At 33.4% G+C, this 16,059-nt stretch overlaps 6 non-coding genes and 1 pseudogene across 6 annotated transcripts; all 7 read right to left on the bottom strand.

Moving 5' to 3' along the window:
- Positions 1-1,175: 1,175 nt before the first annotated feature.
- Positions 1,176-1,246, bottom strand: LOC113627877 (uncharacterized; annotated as a pseudogene).
- Positions 1,247-3,096: 1,850 nt separating this feature from the next.
- On the bottom strand, positions 3,097-3,169 carry LOC113627821 (small nucleolar RNA SNORD113/SNORD114 family). The gene has a single exon (XR_003435739.1). It is a non-coding gene; the product is annotated as a small nucleolar RNA SNORD113/SNORD114 family (small nucleolar RNA).
- Positions 3,170-4,896: 1,727 nt separating this feature from the next.
- Positions 4,897-4,970, bottom strand: LOC113627897 (small nucleolar RNA SNORD113/SNORD114 family). Its single transcript, XR_003435808.1, has one exon. It is a non-coding gene; the product is annotated as a small nucleolar RNA SNORD113/SNORD114 family (small nucleolar RNA).
- A 2,201-nt stretch (positions 4,971-7,171) lies between these two features.
- LOC113627818 (small nucleolar RNA SNORD113/SNORD114 family) lies at positions 7,172-7,246 on the bottom strand. The gene has a single exon (XR_003435736.1). It is a non-coding gene; the product is annotated as a small nucleolar RNA SNORD113/SNORD114 family (small nucleolar RNA).
- Positions 7,247-9,541: 2,295 nt separating this feature from the next.
- LOC113627833 (small nucleolar RNA SNORD113/SNORD114 family) lies at positions 9,542-9,616 on the bottom strand. The gene has a single exon (XR_003435749.1). It is a non-coding gene; the product is annotated as a small nucleolar RNA SNORD113/SNORD114 family (small nucleolar RNA).
- Positions 9,617-10,920: 1,304 nt separating this feature from the next.
- LOC113627831 (small nucleolar RNA SNORD113/SNORD114 family) lies at positions 10,921-10,998 on the bottom strand. The gene has a single exon (XR_003435747.1). It is a non-coding gene; the product is annotated as a small nucleolar RNA SNORD113/SNORD114 family (small nucleolar RNA).
- A 1,995-nt stretch (positions 10,999-12,993) lies between these two features.
- LOC113627829 (small nucleolar RNA SNORD113/SNORD114 family) lies at positions 12,994-13,068 on the bottom strand. Its single transcript, XR_003435745.1, has one exon. It is a non-coding gene; the product is annotated as a small nucleolar RNA SNORD113/SNORD114 family (small nucleolar RNA).
- Positions 13,069-16,059: the final 2,991 nt, after the last annotated feature.

Here is a 16,059-nt window from a genome sequence, read left to right as displayed (position 1 = left end):
ACACTAATATGCATAAAATAGACAACTAATAAGAACCTGCTGTATAAAAAATTAATTAATTAAATAAAATTCAAAGAAAAAAGAATCTCTAACATCTCTCTATAGAATCATTTGCCTCCTTGAATTTACATTTCGCTAATCACCTACGTGGTTGCAAATATTGATTCATCAATATAATGTTTCATGTCAGTTCCGTATTTATTAGGGGGCCATGCTTGGCCTTTTTTATTATATTTAACTATTTTTTAATATTACAGTTAACGTCCTAAACAAATCACCAAAAACAAGACAAGAACTTTGACTATTTCTTACACTTAGAGCTCACGATCATGCAAGACGTTTAAGTTGGCTTGGTGCGCCCACTCTAAGAAGTACAAAGCAGAGAAGATTAAAAAAAAAAAAACTGAGATATTATCTTCATTAATCCTTGTATTTCACCTTCGATTACATCAGTAATTTAGGTATTCATTAATTGGGGGTAATATTTATTGATATTTCCCTCAAAAAAACATCAAACTTGCCACTGAGCCAGAATAGGAATAATAATTATTACTTGTACTTTCTATAGAACCATTAGCCAAAGAAATATCATAAAATCATGTCCTTCTTAATTGAATCAGTGTTTTTAACATATATTAACAGATTCTCTTACTTCATGACATTATCATAATTGGATAATGCTTCACCCTCTTTATTTATTTGTATACAGTTGACCCTTGAACAACACGGGTTTGAACTGCATGGGTCCATTTGTACATGGATTTTTTTCAATAAATATAGTACCTGTATTTTCATTTTAGGGATCTTTAAATTAACTAAGTGTGGGAAAAATTTGTGTTTGATTAGAGATCACAACATGCGGTATCAAAAGAACCAGGGTTTGAGTCCTGATTCTATCCAAACTATTTATTATTCCTGGCCTTGGGTGAGTCATTTATCAATTCCTTTGCTTCTGAAGCAGAGATAGCCTTACAAGGACTTTCGACTGCGTGGGGTTACACCACGTTGTTCAAGGGTCAACTGTATTTACTGATTGATTCTTTCATTGATCCACCTGTAATAACAGAGTCAAATTCCATAACAAAAACTAAGAACAAGATCCTTGAATATTACTAACACATGTCCACAGGATAATTTCTAACGGACGTATGGTATAGATTAGATTTCTTACTGGGTTGGACCTCAGAGTTCCAGACAAGTACTCATCATCCATGACTCACACCCCACCAGCATCACCATTGGTCCAGGATTGGCCCTCATTACCTTCAATCATGTCTGCATGTTTTTATTGATTAAGTCATCAATTCACTAATAATAATAAAATAAATGCCTGGGGGTCATAAAAACTTGAAACAAGATCCTTGAATATCTCTAACATTTCTCTATAGAATTACTTCCCACTGACAATATATATATATTTCATTAATTGGCCACAATGTTTTCTATATAGATTAATTAATACAATACTTTATATTGACCCCATTTTACTGTTTGAATGTGACAAAACCATGTCTTTATAGAGGGAGGTTTAAATCAACTGTGACTCAAATTAAAATTGATAATACATTGTACATTAATTAATTAATTGAATAATTAACTGTGAAAATAAATAAAATGGTCTTTCTTTTTTCTCCTTAATTGACCACAGATGTACTGAATTGGCCCACACATGATCTCCATTCATTTAATTTGTACATGTAGCCATTTATTCCCTTCCAATAACAGAGTTAACACCCATGACAAACCACCAAACCAGAAGCAATTACTTTGACTGCTACTTACGTAAGTTTCTATAGTCCTTAATTGAATCGTTGTGCATCCATTCTGTAGAGTACAAAGCAAATATGAAAATAGACAGATTAGATTAGGTAGATAGATAGATAGATAGATAGATAGGAAAAGCTAGATTCAGATTTTTCTAGTTGACTTCAAGTCAACAACTGATGAGGAATAAACCTTAAGTGCTTGTTGTATATTAAAACTCTCCATGGTATATTGCTTGATTGATTGAATCAAGTATTAAATGTAACGAATATAATGAACACCTCTGAAAGCAACACCAGACAAAAGAATAAGAACTATGTGTGTCCCCTACCCAGTCAGGTAAGAGCTACAACAACTTTCTAAATGAACCTTTCTTGGAGAGAATCGGTTAATCTGAGTCTTAGATTCGAGCACATTCTCAGCAATTGTCCATGCTTGTCCCATCTTTATATATGTATGTATGTATATAGCTATACATGGAGTCATTTTATCTTCCATTTTTTTAAAGTAATTGCACCAACAAGCCAGGAAGAGAAATCCTCTCTAAATATATTGACCATTTCAAAAATTAAGAGCCTAGGTCTACTTTTTTTACCTAGAGAGCAACCGTTAGAACTGGATTAATCACTCTCCTTGTTTCATAACACATGGTCCTCACTGGGTCATGTGTTACCTTCTTTCAAGGAACTGATTAAAATATTAACTTATTCCTTGATATATTTATAATAATAACATTAATACTTGTGACTCCACAGAAACAGAACAATATTAATGCCTGTGCATATGCTCACTAGGCACAGAAAAAAGATCAGATAATTTTTTCTTGTTCTTTTTTTAATTAAAAAGTAGAAGATCATTGAATTAACCATAACTTGTCATGTGACATTCTCAACATAGGTCCAAGTATAAGCCCACTCTCAATTATGTAGTTATTTAATCAATAATTAAGTAAATGTTTTGCCCTTCTCTTAATAAAACAAAAACCAACAACCCAACCCAGAAAAACAGCATGAGCTCTTACACCCATTTATCGAGATGCTCTTTACTCAAAATGGTCAGCTTCAATCAATTTATTTTACTAGAACTCAGTGCTTCAGAAATGTATTAATAATGATTTTTATATTACATATATTACATTACATTCTCCCATATTTGGACCAGGAATAAACCATTTTGTCCTTATTCATGTATACTTTCTTGATTTATTCATGCATTGAGTTACTGAAAATACAATACTCAGAAACCCAAGCACAAGAACAAACTCTTGAATATTTTTAACTCCTTGAACAAGTTCATTTCCTGTAGAGATAAAGAGGAATGAATCTTTTTGTAATGGACCTCAGAGTTATAGGGTTTAATCAAAGTCCTTGACTTCAGACACCCCAGGGTACTCATCATCGATCCAGGCTAAGTAATCTTTTTGTTCATTTATACCTTTGCTCATTGATCCACCAACAGTAATAACATCAATATCCATGAATTTAAAAAAAGCCAAGAAGAAGACCCTTGAATATGACCAACATCTGTGTATAGGCTCTTTTCCCATAAACTAGATCTTTCTCAATAGATGAGATCTCTTTTTGTAGTGGCCCTCATTGAGGTATGTATGGATCAATTATCATCCTTGTTTTCTATGCTTCCCCTTCCAGCTCTCTTGCATCTTCCTAATCTAAATAATTCAACAAACACTAATGAAAAATTCACTCCAAGATCTTTTGACAAGATCTTTTGACTATTATTATTTTAGCTTAGTCATTAGAATCCTTACCCACAAAGGTAACAGTCAAGATCTTCCTCAAAACAGACTGATGAAAGCAGCCATGGTCTTCATCCTGTGGAGTCAAATGCCAATGATCAAAAGAATGAACAGTCCAGAATTAGATTGATTTAAAAGGACATTAGTTGCGTGGTACTAGGTTAATCATTAAGTTGATTCAAGTGTCATTTTCATCACTGACCTGAGAACAGCACTCCTTTTTATTACTTGATTTAACTATTACTTATAAATAATATAATGAACACTGTTGAATTCATCACTCAAAAATAAGAACTATGACTATTGCTCATATCTGTCTATAGACCCCTACCCACATAGGTAAGAACCTAGATAATCTTTTTTTAATGGTCTCAATTTGTGTAGAAATGGTTGAATTTAAAATCTGTGATTTATGGCATAGTCTCACCAAGGTCTATGCTTGACCCTACTCATATATTAATTCAATTGTTCATTGTTTTATTTATTCATTTATGGAATTATTCATGGAATACTTGATCATATATTCAAATATACAAACACACGCACACACAAAGTGATAAACCCATGAAAAACCCAGAACAGAAATGATCTTCATGTACATGTCTATATGTTCATACCTAAACTAGGAAGAGAGGATTAGTAGTATACATAAAGATTAGTCATTATTCTTGCTTCTTACTGAGCCATGTTTTCCTCCTTTTAGACTATTGACTGTGATTAGGACTTCATCTACTTACATGTAAGAATACATCGATATCTAGGAATTAACTAACATTAGATAGGAAACTTGAATAATATTTATTATCTCCATATGTCTATTTCACTACACAGAGGTTTGAAAACTAGATTCTTTTATTATTTTTAATAAAACTCAGTGAACAGAGTTGGATTAATAATAACTCTTCTCATAAGGCACATTCTGAAGATGAGCTTTGCTCATTCTTTTTTCAATTAAATAATTATTTAACAAGCATTTATTTATGTAATTTTTCCCTTCTGTAAGTAAAAACAACCAACCAGCAAACAACCACCTACATCAAACAATAATTCTGAATCTTACATACATCTGTATACATATTCCTTCCAAAAGAAGGCAAACAGCCTTTATGTATATATTTCACTGGAATTTAGTGCTACAGAAACATATAACAATAATCCATGTTTCATTACATACTCTCATAACTGGTCCAGGCCCAGCTTCTCTTACATTTACCCATCTTTACATTTCTTCATTTATTCATGCATTGATTTATTTATGAAAATCAATCTATACCCAGAAGGTGTGGACGCCTGTCATCAAGACACCTGAATATTCTGAACTTCTGCTCTACACTCATTTCCATAAAGGAAAAAAAAGAGAAGGCCACTTTTAAATGATGGACCTCAGAGTTACAGATGGCTTTAATCAAAAGTTTTGATTCAGACACCCTCCAATCTCATCATTGGTCCAGGCTTGGCACTCTTTTTCTTTGTTATTTATACCTTCATTTTCCCATGAGTCACAGACTCCCAAGAACAGGATCCTTGATATAACTATGATAATTGTCTCTAGACTGATTTCTGACAGAGCTTTCAGACTAGATCTAAGGGTAGCCTTGCTTCATCTCAGTACCATCACAAAAAATGACCCATGATTGGGCCATGTTCATTTAATTCACCCAATTTTAAACATGCTGTAGTGAACATCCAAAAACCACAATGGTGCCCTACATCTAGAACACACACAGTAAGTTCCACCTTCTAAGAGCTTCCTCTAAACAATTAATAGGCTGGATCTCTAACAATACGGAAATGCTTAAACCAACTGCAGTGCAGAAATAATATGAAATAGCAAATGGTTCTGAAAATGAATTAAATACCTTTCATTTTTTTTAAAAATGAATCTCAGAGGTGCTGAAATGTGTTCATTCTACTCCTTGGCCCATAACACATTCTTCACTATTGGTCCATACTTGGTGTTCTTGGATTTGGTTTTTATGTATACAGCCTTTTGTTCTCTTGAACTACCTCAGTGACCACACATGAACAAACCATACGAACAAAACACAGAAACTTTGATTGTTACTTACATTGCTCCTTACCTACAGAAGTAACAGCTAAGGTTTTCATCATTGGACAACGACTGAATCCAACGTGGAGTGTTCATTCAGAAGGAAAAGGCAGATTTTTAAAAGAATGAAAAGTGTAAACTTAGATTTTTAAAATAGAAGTTAGTTCTGCATTACTAGTAACCAGAAACATTGGTTTGTGTCACATTTTCATCAATCCATCCAACAGTGGTATCCTTTTCATCTATTGACTTAATTTTTAGTGTGAAATAAAATAATAAAGACTTCTTAAATGTTTTTATGAAGGTGTTTTAATCTATCACCCAATATAAGGACTATAACTATTATTATTTGTCTATACCCCTACATAATCGCAAAAAGGCCACATAATTTTTTTAATGGGGAAAACTTTTGCAAAATGTGATAAATTTAAATTCTTATTTCAAAACACAATCTGACCCCTTGGTGCCATATACTTTAACTATGTACTTATTGATTAATTTATTCACTCATTTATTTAATAATTCTCAGCATTATTTAATTATCTAGACTTTTTTTTTTGAAAGGAAGTACAAACTGATAGAGCCATCTGCTATTCAAAACTAAAGACTATTACATGCAACTTTCTCTATCAGCAATGACCAAAATGGTAGCCACTGGCCACTTATAGCTTGAAATGTGCCTAGTGTTACTAAGGAACTAAATTTTTATTTTTGGCTGTTTGAATTTAAATGTTAACAGCAAGATGTGTTTAGAGAGTGGGGTCTATGTGATCCTTCCTTAAAGATGGAGGGGCTCAGATCTTTTTTATTTAAGTGGATTTCTAGGCAATAAAACAGGATTAATCATGCTCCTTCACATATTACATATGCTCCTAAGGGGCCCACAGTTTGTACTCTTTTAAATAATAGATTGAGATATGAAATTATGCTTTTACTCACTTATAATAATAGCACCAATATTGGCGAAGCCTAAGAACACTTGACAAAAGCGCTGAGAGACACTAAATCTGTCCATTTGATGATTACTCACAAAAATCATCAACAACGTGCATTTACTTTTTTAAAAATAAAAATCAATGAACACAAGAGGATTCATAATTAGTATATTCTCATGCTTAGACCTTTTGTATGTTTCAGTAACTATCTAATCATTTGTATTTTATTTTTCATTATTGATTGTATTAAACTACTAATTAAATGTTATATTAATATGTTTATCATGATTTGTTATATTACTATTGAATATATTTATTATTATTATTGTACAGTTATGTAAATATTCTTAAAATAAGACATACAACCAGAAACTCACCACCAACCAAGAACAACACTGATGTTCACATATATCTATGCTCCCAAAGGAGGAGTAGCCTTGGTCTATTTTATTGAACTCAAATTTTCAGAAATGTATTAACAATCATTTTTGGTTCATAAGCTCCTTTCATAATTGGACAAGGTGTAGCCCTCCTCTTTATTTATACTTTATTTATTCATACATTTATTTACTTACAATAATACAATCCATATTCATAAACAACAAAAGGTCAAGAACACAATCCTTGAATATTTCTGACTTCGTAAGCACATTTCCCAAAGATGCAACGGACCTCAGAGTTACAGACTGGGTTTAATCAAAATGTTATTCAGATGCCCCACGCATACTCATCATTGATCCAGACTTGGTATTCTGTGCCTTTGTTTGATATATTGTTCTTGACTTATTCATTGATTCATTAATAATAATACAGTCAATGTCCATTAATTAGGAAAATAAAACCAAGATCCTTGAAGATATGAATATGTCTGTGAACATTCACTTCCTACAGAGCTAGAGAAGTAGCTCTCTTTGTGCAATGCAGCCCAGCATTGAAAATAGGAGTGAATCCATTTCCTTGCATCATATCAGTTCCATATTAGCCATTCGTCCATGCTTGGACCTCCTTCACTTAACATCCATATTTTAAAGATGAACAATGAACTTCCATTTTATACCACAACTAAGAAAAATGCAAAATTTTCCATTTTTGTATATTCTCCTCCTCAGTGGGTTCATGGTCTATAACAATACCAATGGAGAAGTTTATATCCACTGTGGTAAAAAAATTAAATGGAATATTAAAATTTTCTGAGAGTGAGTGAAATGCCTTTCATCTTGTTGTCCTAATAAATTCAGTCATGCTGAAATGCTGAAATGGAGTAATCATAATTCTGAATTCCTAACACACTTTAATCATTGGCCATCCACCTTGAATTGTTTGTGTATGCAGCCATTTATTCCTTCAAAACATCTCAGTGGATACCCATGACCAAGACCCCCAAGTAGAACATGAACTTTATTACTTACATAGATCTCTTCTCTCTTTATCCGAAGAGGTAAAACTCAAGATCTTTGCCATGGGCTAATAATCAAATATGGTAGAGTTGTTCATTCTGAGCAGTAAAAAGCAAATTTTAAAAAGAATCAATCTACAATTACCCATTTTTAAACATCAGTAATCAGGTAACAATAATCCTTGGTTTGCATTCTATTCTCAACATTTGGAAAGAGAGAGCTCTACTTTATATTTATTAACTTGTGCAATTCTTAATTTTAAATAATACAACGAACACCACTGGATCTAGCAGTAAACAGAAGAAAAATAACTATAATTATTAAGAATATGTCTCGGGGCTTCCCTGGTGGCGCAGTGGTTGAGAGTCCACCTGCCGATGCAGGGGACACGGGTTCGTGCCCCGGTCCGGGAAGATCCCACGTGCCGCGGAGCGGCTGGGCCCGTGGGCCATGGCCGCTAGGCCTGCGCGTCCAGAGCCTGTGCTCTGCAATGGGAGAGGCCACAACAGTGAGAGGCCCGCGTACCGCAAAAAAAAAAAAAGAATATGTCTCTCTACTTCCTACCCACGAAGAGCCAAGATCATCTTTTTTATTGAACTTTATTTGTGTGGCATTGGATACATGGGAGATTCAACTCATGGCATAATCTCACCAGTGGTCCAAGCTTTACCCTACTTAATATATTTACTAATTCACTCACTAATTCCTTTATTTAATTACTCATGGAATAATAAGACCATCCCTTTATTTTTCTAAAAGAATTCCAAAAAGCTTAAACAATCATCAAAACAGAACTGAAACACTATTATTTACAAACGTCTGTGTACACCATTGGAAAGGCCTGTGACTCTTTATCTTCCTGCGGACATCAGTTGTGGAAAACATGATGAATCACAATCTTTACATCCAATTGCATGCTTTCCATTGAGGTAATATTGACTGACTTTTTTGAAAAATTGATTGAGATACAAATGTATACATTTGTTCACTTATAATTAAACTTCAGTATCTGTGACCCACCCACACTGGATAAGCACCTTGAATAATATTTACATTTGTCCTAATGTCATTACCCAATTGAATAATATTTACATTTGTCCTAATGTCATTACCCAAAAGAATAGCAAACTGGTTCCTTTAATTTAAGTTTGTTTGTATGCAACATAAAATTGCATAAAAAGATTGAATTAATCACAAATGTGGCTGAATAAAAGAGTCTCATCATCAGTCAATGCCTTCCCTCCCAATTACACAGTTTATTCAATCAACTATTTATGTAAATGTATTTCTCTTTCCTTAATAAAATGATCGATTGGCAACTCGCCTCCACACAAAACAAAAACATTGAGTTTTGTGTGCAAATGACCATATGCTCCTTACAAAAATGATAAGAGCCTTGACTATTAATTTACTGGGACTAAAAATCTCAAAATTGTTTTCGTAATTATCAATGTTTCATTGCATGCCTTAAAAAGTACTACACATATATCTCTCTTATTCCTCATTCACTGATATATTTCTTTATTCATAGGCTAAATTTATTCTAATAATGCTATTCATACCCCAAACCAAAAAGCCTGAGAATAAGGTGCTTGTACGCCCATTTCCCACAAAGAGAATAATGAGATGTCTCTTCGTTATGGACCTCAGAGTTGCAGATGGGCTTAATCAAAATTCTTGTTTCACAAACCCCATGAGATTCATCACTGCTCCTTGCTAGAAAAATTTTTTTCATTTATTGATTAATTTTCTGATGCACAAATAATACAATCACAGAATTCCAAAAACAAGATCCTTGAATTTTAGGCTCTCACCCTATAGAGCTAATAAACGACATTTCTTCTATAATGGAACTCAAACCTGCACGTGTGGATGGATCAACATCCCGGCTTTGTATCAAACCCACATTCAGCATTGCTTCCTGTGTGGCCCTCTTTTATTTAATTCATCTGTATGTCAAAGATGGTTCCATGAAAAACAATGAAACCACCATCTGAATCACCTCTGGGCTGCCCACAAAGAGTTATCAGCCCCTCTACCCATATGCAAATGGTGAAATCAACCATGGTAGAAAATAGAAAATAATATTAAACAGCTAGGAGAATAAATTAAATAACTTCTATCTGCTTTTAAAATGACCTCAGTTGTGCTGATTTAGATTAAACATAATTTGGGGTTTGTAACACATTCCCATCATTGGTCCATACTTGAAGTATTTTATATATTTCATGTATGTAGTACATAATTATTACTTTGGAATTCTTCAGCTAACACTCATGAATAAACCATTCAAACAAAGAATGTGAACCAAGGGACTTACTTATATTAGACTTTATGCTCCTTGCTTGCGATAACAATTCTTTATTAAATGATTAAATCAGCTGTCCTGTGTTCACTCTGGGGAGGAAAAAAGCAGATTTAGACTAGATTTCAATTTTTTAATTATTGTTAGCCAGGCAGAACTAGATAAAAATAAACTTTGGCTCAAAAATGTAATTTTTTTACTAATCCAGTATTGAATTCTTAGTTATGAATAATATAATAAACATTATTAACTCCACCACTTAGCCCAAGATTAAGATCTGTAATGATTACAGATATCCACGAATATAAACATCTGTTAAGTACATGGTTATTTAATAGATTTTTGACTGATGCAAACACTTTTCCTTTTCCTAATTAAAAAATAGCAAACTACCAAAACTCAAAACATTGCCTCCTGACCACAGATACTCATATGCTCCATGTGAAAGAGGATTGCAGACTAAACCTGTTCATTCTACTTCAGAACTGTATTAATATTAATACTTATTTTATTGCACTCTACTGATTGCTCCATGAGCAAATCTCTTCGTTTTTCAGATGTACATTTCTTTCTTCATTCATGCACTGCTTCACTTGCAATAATACAATCCGTATCCATGAACCACAAAAGCCCAGGAACAAGTTTATTGCCTTTTCCTAACTTCTACTACTAGTTAATGTCTACAGAGAATATTTACTAGTTCTCTTTCCATAGTGGACCTCAAAGTTACACAGAGCACTTAATCAAAGTTATTGACTCAGATACCTCCCCCAATACCCATCATCGACCCAGGCATGTCTTTCTATTTCTGCATCCACTTATGCCTTCTTGAACTGATTCACTCGTTCATGAATTCACGAATAATTATACAATCAATTACCTTCGGTGACGCAAAACTAAGAACAAAAGCCTTAAATACAACCAAGATCTGTTCGTTGCCCCTGTTCATGTAGAGTGAATAGACTCAGTCACTTTTCACTGTGAGGCTCTGTTTTACATGTAGGGATTAATCAACATGCTTGCTTCATATCAATCCCTTACTTAAGATTAGTGCCCACCTGCTACCCTTTCACTTGATTCGTCCTTACATTAAAGCTAGTGTAATCAACCACCACAGACCTATCTTCTTAGCCCACAACTAACAAAAATGACATCTGCCATCTTCCAAAGTACTCCAGCCTCAAAGAGTTAACAACTGAGATCTTAATCAATGAAGAAATGGATTCAGCAAATGTGGCAAGAATATTAAGTAGGAAGTTAAACTGCTCTGAAAATACGTGAAATGCCCTCCATCACTTTAGTAACGGTCCTTAGTTGGGCCGGGTCAAATTAATCATAAATGTTAGTTTATGACACATTCCAATCATGAGCTGGTAACTGGCATTCCTTAATTTCATGTACTATTTAACTATTTATTTTATTGAAATAATTTAGTGGGATCCCATTAATAACCCCCATTGGAGCTTAGAACACCAACATTGATGTTTCCTTATTTCGGTCTTTAAGCTCCTTAGTCTCAGAAGTAAGGGTCTTCACCTTTAGAGAATGATTAAATCAGATGTGTGGTGTTCATTCTATAAAGAAAAATAAGAGCCTATTATCAAAAACTATAGAGTTAGCTTTTTTCAAATTGCTATAACACATTCTCATCATTTTCCTAAGAATGGCACTCTTTTATTTACTTACATTTTACTATTAAATTATATGAATACCACCGAATTCATTGTTCAACACAAAATTAAAACTACAATTACAGATATCTGACTTTACCTGCTACTTACATAGGAAGAGCCAAGATCATCTTATTGGACTTCTGCAGAATTGGACATATTTAATATGTTTCATGGTACCATCTCACCAATCCTCCACTATATGGACTTATGGATTCATTCACCTACTGATTCATTTTATTTTTCAAAGAATAATATTATCATGTCTTTATTTTTCTAAAGAAAACTCAAAATGGTTAGACACTAACCCAGAATCAAATTACTGGAACTTGGAAAAGTTCAGGTGTACCTTTCAAAGAATAGAAGAGCTTAGAATTTTTCCTAGAATATCTGACTCAGAAAACAAAATGAGTCAGTATCCTGATATCAAAACATGTGTTCTGAATTGGTCTGTGGTTTGCTGACTTCCTAAAAAATAGATTAAGATATAAAATTATACCTTCTTTCCCTTATACAAGCATATCAGTATCTGTGATCTTATCCACTAGACAAGAACACTGAACAAAATTTATGTCTATCTATGGTCATTGCCATTGAGAATAACAGACTTGCTTCTTTTTTTATTGTTTTAACAAAAATCAATGAAAAACAGGATTGGATTAATTAGAAGTGTTGTCTTACAAAACATTCTCATCAGTGGTCTCTGGCTCTCAATTAAGTGGTTATTTAAACAAGTATTTATACAAGTAAATGCATTTGCATTTCCTTAATACCACAACCAGTCAGCAACCCACCACCACCACAGAACAAAAACTGTTATATACAAATGACCATACATATACCACTTTCCAGAGCAGTAACAGTCTCTACTATTAATGTATAGTAAAGAGTCAGAGTCTCAGCTAGATTTTAATAACAATCCATGTTTCGTTACATTCCTTAATAATAGGTACATGACTTATTATATTTTTAAATTCATTGATACATTTCACTTATTTATGGCTCAACTTTATAATAAAAATACAATCCATCCCCAAGAACCACAAAAGTACAAACACAAGGTACCATGTGCTCATTTCCCACAGAGGGAATAATTTAACCATGTGCCTCTTTGCAATGGACCTCAGAATTGCATATGGATTTAATCAAAACTCCTGTTTCAGATACCCCATGGAACTCATCATCGATCCAGACACGTTGTTCTTTCTGTATTTACTTATTAATTGATCCATGAATAACAATATAATCATAAAATTCCAGGAACAAAATCTCCTTTTATAATGGACCTCAGAGAACATGTGTGATCAATCAACATCCATGCTTCATACCAAATCCACATTCACCATTGGTCCATCTGGGTGTTACTTTTATTTAGTTTGCCCATGTTTTAATGATGGTTCAATGAAAAGTGATGAAAGCACCACCTTTAATCACTTCTCAAACACAGAGTCTTCCATGGGCTTGTGGGTTGCCACACAGTTACCAGCCAGTGCTGTACCGATATGGAAATGTTTAAGTCATTTGTGGAGGAACATAAAATGTAATATTAAGTAGTTCTAAAAATGAATGAAACGACTACTGAATTAGACTGCTGAATTAGACTAAACATAATTTTTGATTCATAACATATTTCCATCATTGGTCCATATTTGGGATTTTTATTTCCTTTATACACATTGATTCTTTTGAAATACCACTAAGTATTTGTGAACAAATCATCCTACCCAAGGATAGGAACTTCAATTCTTACTTATTTTTCTCTAGGTTCTTAACTCACAGAGCTAACTGCCAAGATTTTGCTTCTTAGAAAATGAATAAGTGTGCTGTCCTGTGGTCATTCTGTGGAGGAAGAAGGAGAATTAAACTAGAATTTAAGCGTATTTTAGTTACTTGGAGCTAGGGAGTTATAAACTTCGGTCCTTTTTAATTAATCCAGTATTCGACTTTTACTTTTAGATACTTTTAGTTATAGCCACTGTTGAATTCACACATAAGAATAAGAAAGATATTTATCAAAAATATCTTTATAGGGGGCTTCCCTGGTGGCGCAGTGGTTGAGAGTCCGCTTGTCGATGCAGGGGACACGGGTTTGTGCCCCGGTCCAGAAAGATCCCACATGCCGCGGAGCGGCTGGGCCCGTGAGCCATGGCCGCTGGGCCTGCGCGTCCAGAGCCTGTGCTCCACAACGGGAAAGGAAACAACATATATATATATATATATATATATATATATATATATATATATATATATATAGTTTAACAGTTTTAACAGAATAAAAGATAATTTTAATGGATGCTACTTTTGCAGAATTAGGTACATTTAAATCTTTATTTGGGTACCTTTAAATCCAATAAGAGGTTAATATCCAACATATACAAACAGCTCATACAACTCAACATAAAAAAAAAAATTAAAAATGAGCAGAAGAACTGAATAAGCATTCTTCCAAAGAGGAAAAGCAGGCGGCCAACAGGCACATGAGAAGATACTCAACATCGCTAACCATCAGGGAAATGCAAATCAAAACCACAGTGAGATACCACCTCACACCTGTCAGAATGGCCATCATGAAACATAACACAAATAACAAATGTTGGCAAGGATGTGGAGAAAAGGAAACCCTCATATACTGTTGGTAGGAAACATGGAAAACAGTATGGAGGTTTCTCAGAAACCTAAAAATAGAACTATCATATAATCCAGCAATTCCACTCCTGGGTATATATTCAGAAAAAAACCCACTAATTTGAAAAGATACATGCACCCAAATGTTCACAGCAGTATTATTTACAATTGCCAAGATATGGAAGAAACCTAAGTGTCCATGAACAGATGAATGGATAAAGAAGATGTGGTGTGTGTGTGTGTGTGATGGAATACTACTCAGCCATAAAAAAGAATGAAATAATGCCATTTGCAGCAACATGGATGGACCTAGAGATTATCATATTGATATTAAGTGAAGTCAGACAGAGAAAGAAAGTATGAATCTAACAAATACAACAAACTAGTGAATATAACAAAAAAGAAGCAGACTAGCAGATACAGAGAACAAACTAGTGGTTATCAGTGGGGAGAGAAAAGGGGGAGGGGAAATATAGGGGTAAGGAATTATGAGGTACAAACTATTAGGTGTAAAATAAGCTACAAGGATGTGTTGTATAACACGGGGAATATAGTCAATAGTTTATAATAACTATAAATGGAGTACATAACCTTTAAAAATTGTGAATCACTATATTGTACCCCTGTAATTTATATATTATATATCAACTATACTTCAGTTTAAAAAAAACAGAAAAGGAAAGAACCCATAATCTCATTTTTAAAAATTCTTATTTCACATTCTCAGTGATGACTCTGCTTGATTCAATTTTATATGTTCATTTATTTACTTAACTACACATGGAATGATTAAATTATATGCTTATTATATGAAAAAAGTCAAAATGGTAAACCAGCCAGTAATCCAGAACAGAAATATTATTATATGCAATGAATTATATGTCCCTTATCAAAAATGGGAGTAGGCTAGGAATTTTTTCTTTCTATAAACATCTGTAGCAAAAACCCAAACTAATAATTATCATTGTCTCATAAAACATGGTCTTCCAATGATCTGTGCTTTCTCTTATTTTAAACAATTAAGATAGGATTTTATTTACACATTCAATTATAATAATACATCAATATCTATGAATGCAAAGACACTAGGAATAAATCCTGAATGATACAAACATCTGTCTATCCACTTGTTAGTCACAGACATAACAGACTAGATCATGTTTGGGCTGTTAATAAAATTTAGAGAACACAATCTGTTCAATCCTAATGTTTTTTATATGACCTGTCATCAACATATGTCCATAACTGCTTCTCATTCAATGAGCTTCTCGTTCATTTATGTTAACATCTCCTGTTTCAAAAACACCAAAAAAACAAAAAAATGGATGCAGCAAAAACAGTACTTGGAGGGCAATTTATAGCATTGAATGCATACATTAGAAAAGAAGACCTAAGTGTTTGCTGACAGATGAATGGATAAAGAAATTGTGGTATATATATACAGTGTAATATTTTTCAGCCTTAAAGGAGGACATCCTGTCTTTTGCAACAACATGGATGAACATGGAGGACATTATGCTAAGTGAAATAAGCCAGATACAGAAAGAAAAATCCTGA

The sequence above is a fragment of the Aethalodelphis obliquidens genome, unplaced genomic scaffold (assembly GCF_003676395.1).
Source record: "Aethalodelphis obliquidens isolate GAN/ISIS:26980383/991018 unplaced genomic scaffold, ASM367639v1 scaffold21, whole genome shotgun sequence".
Taxonomy (NCBI): Eukaryota; Metazoa; Chordata; class Mammalia; order Artiodactyla; family Delphinidae; genus Aethalodelphis; species Aethalodelphis obliquidens.
Note: the sequence above shows the minus strand (reverse complement) of the source record. Positions and strands in the feature narration are given on the sequence as shown.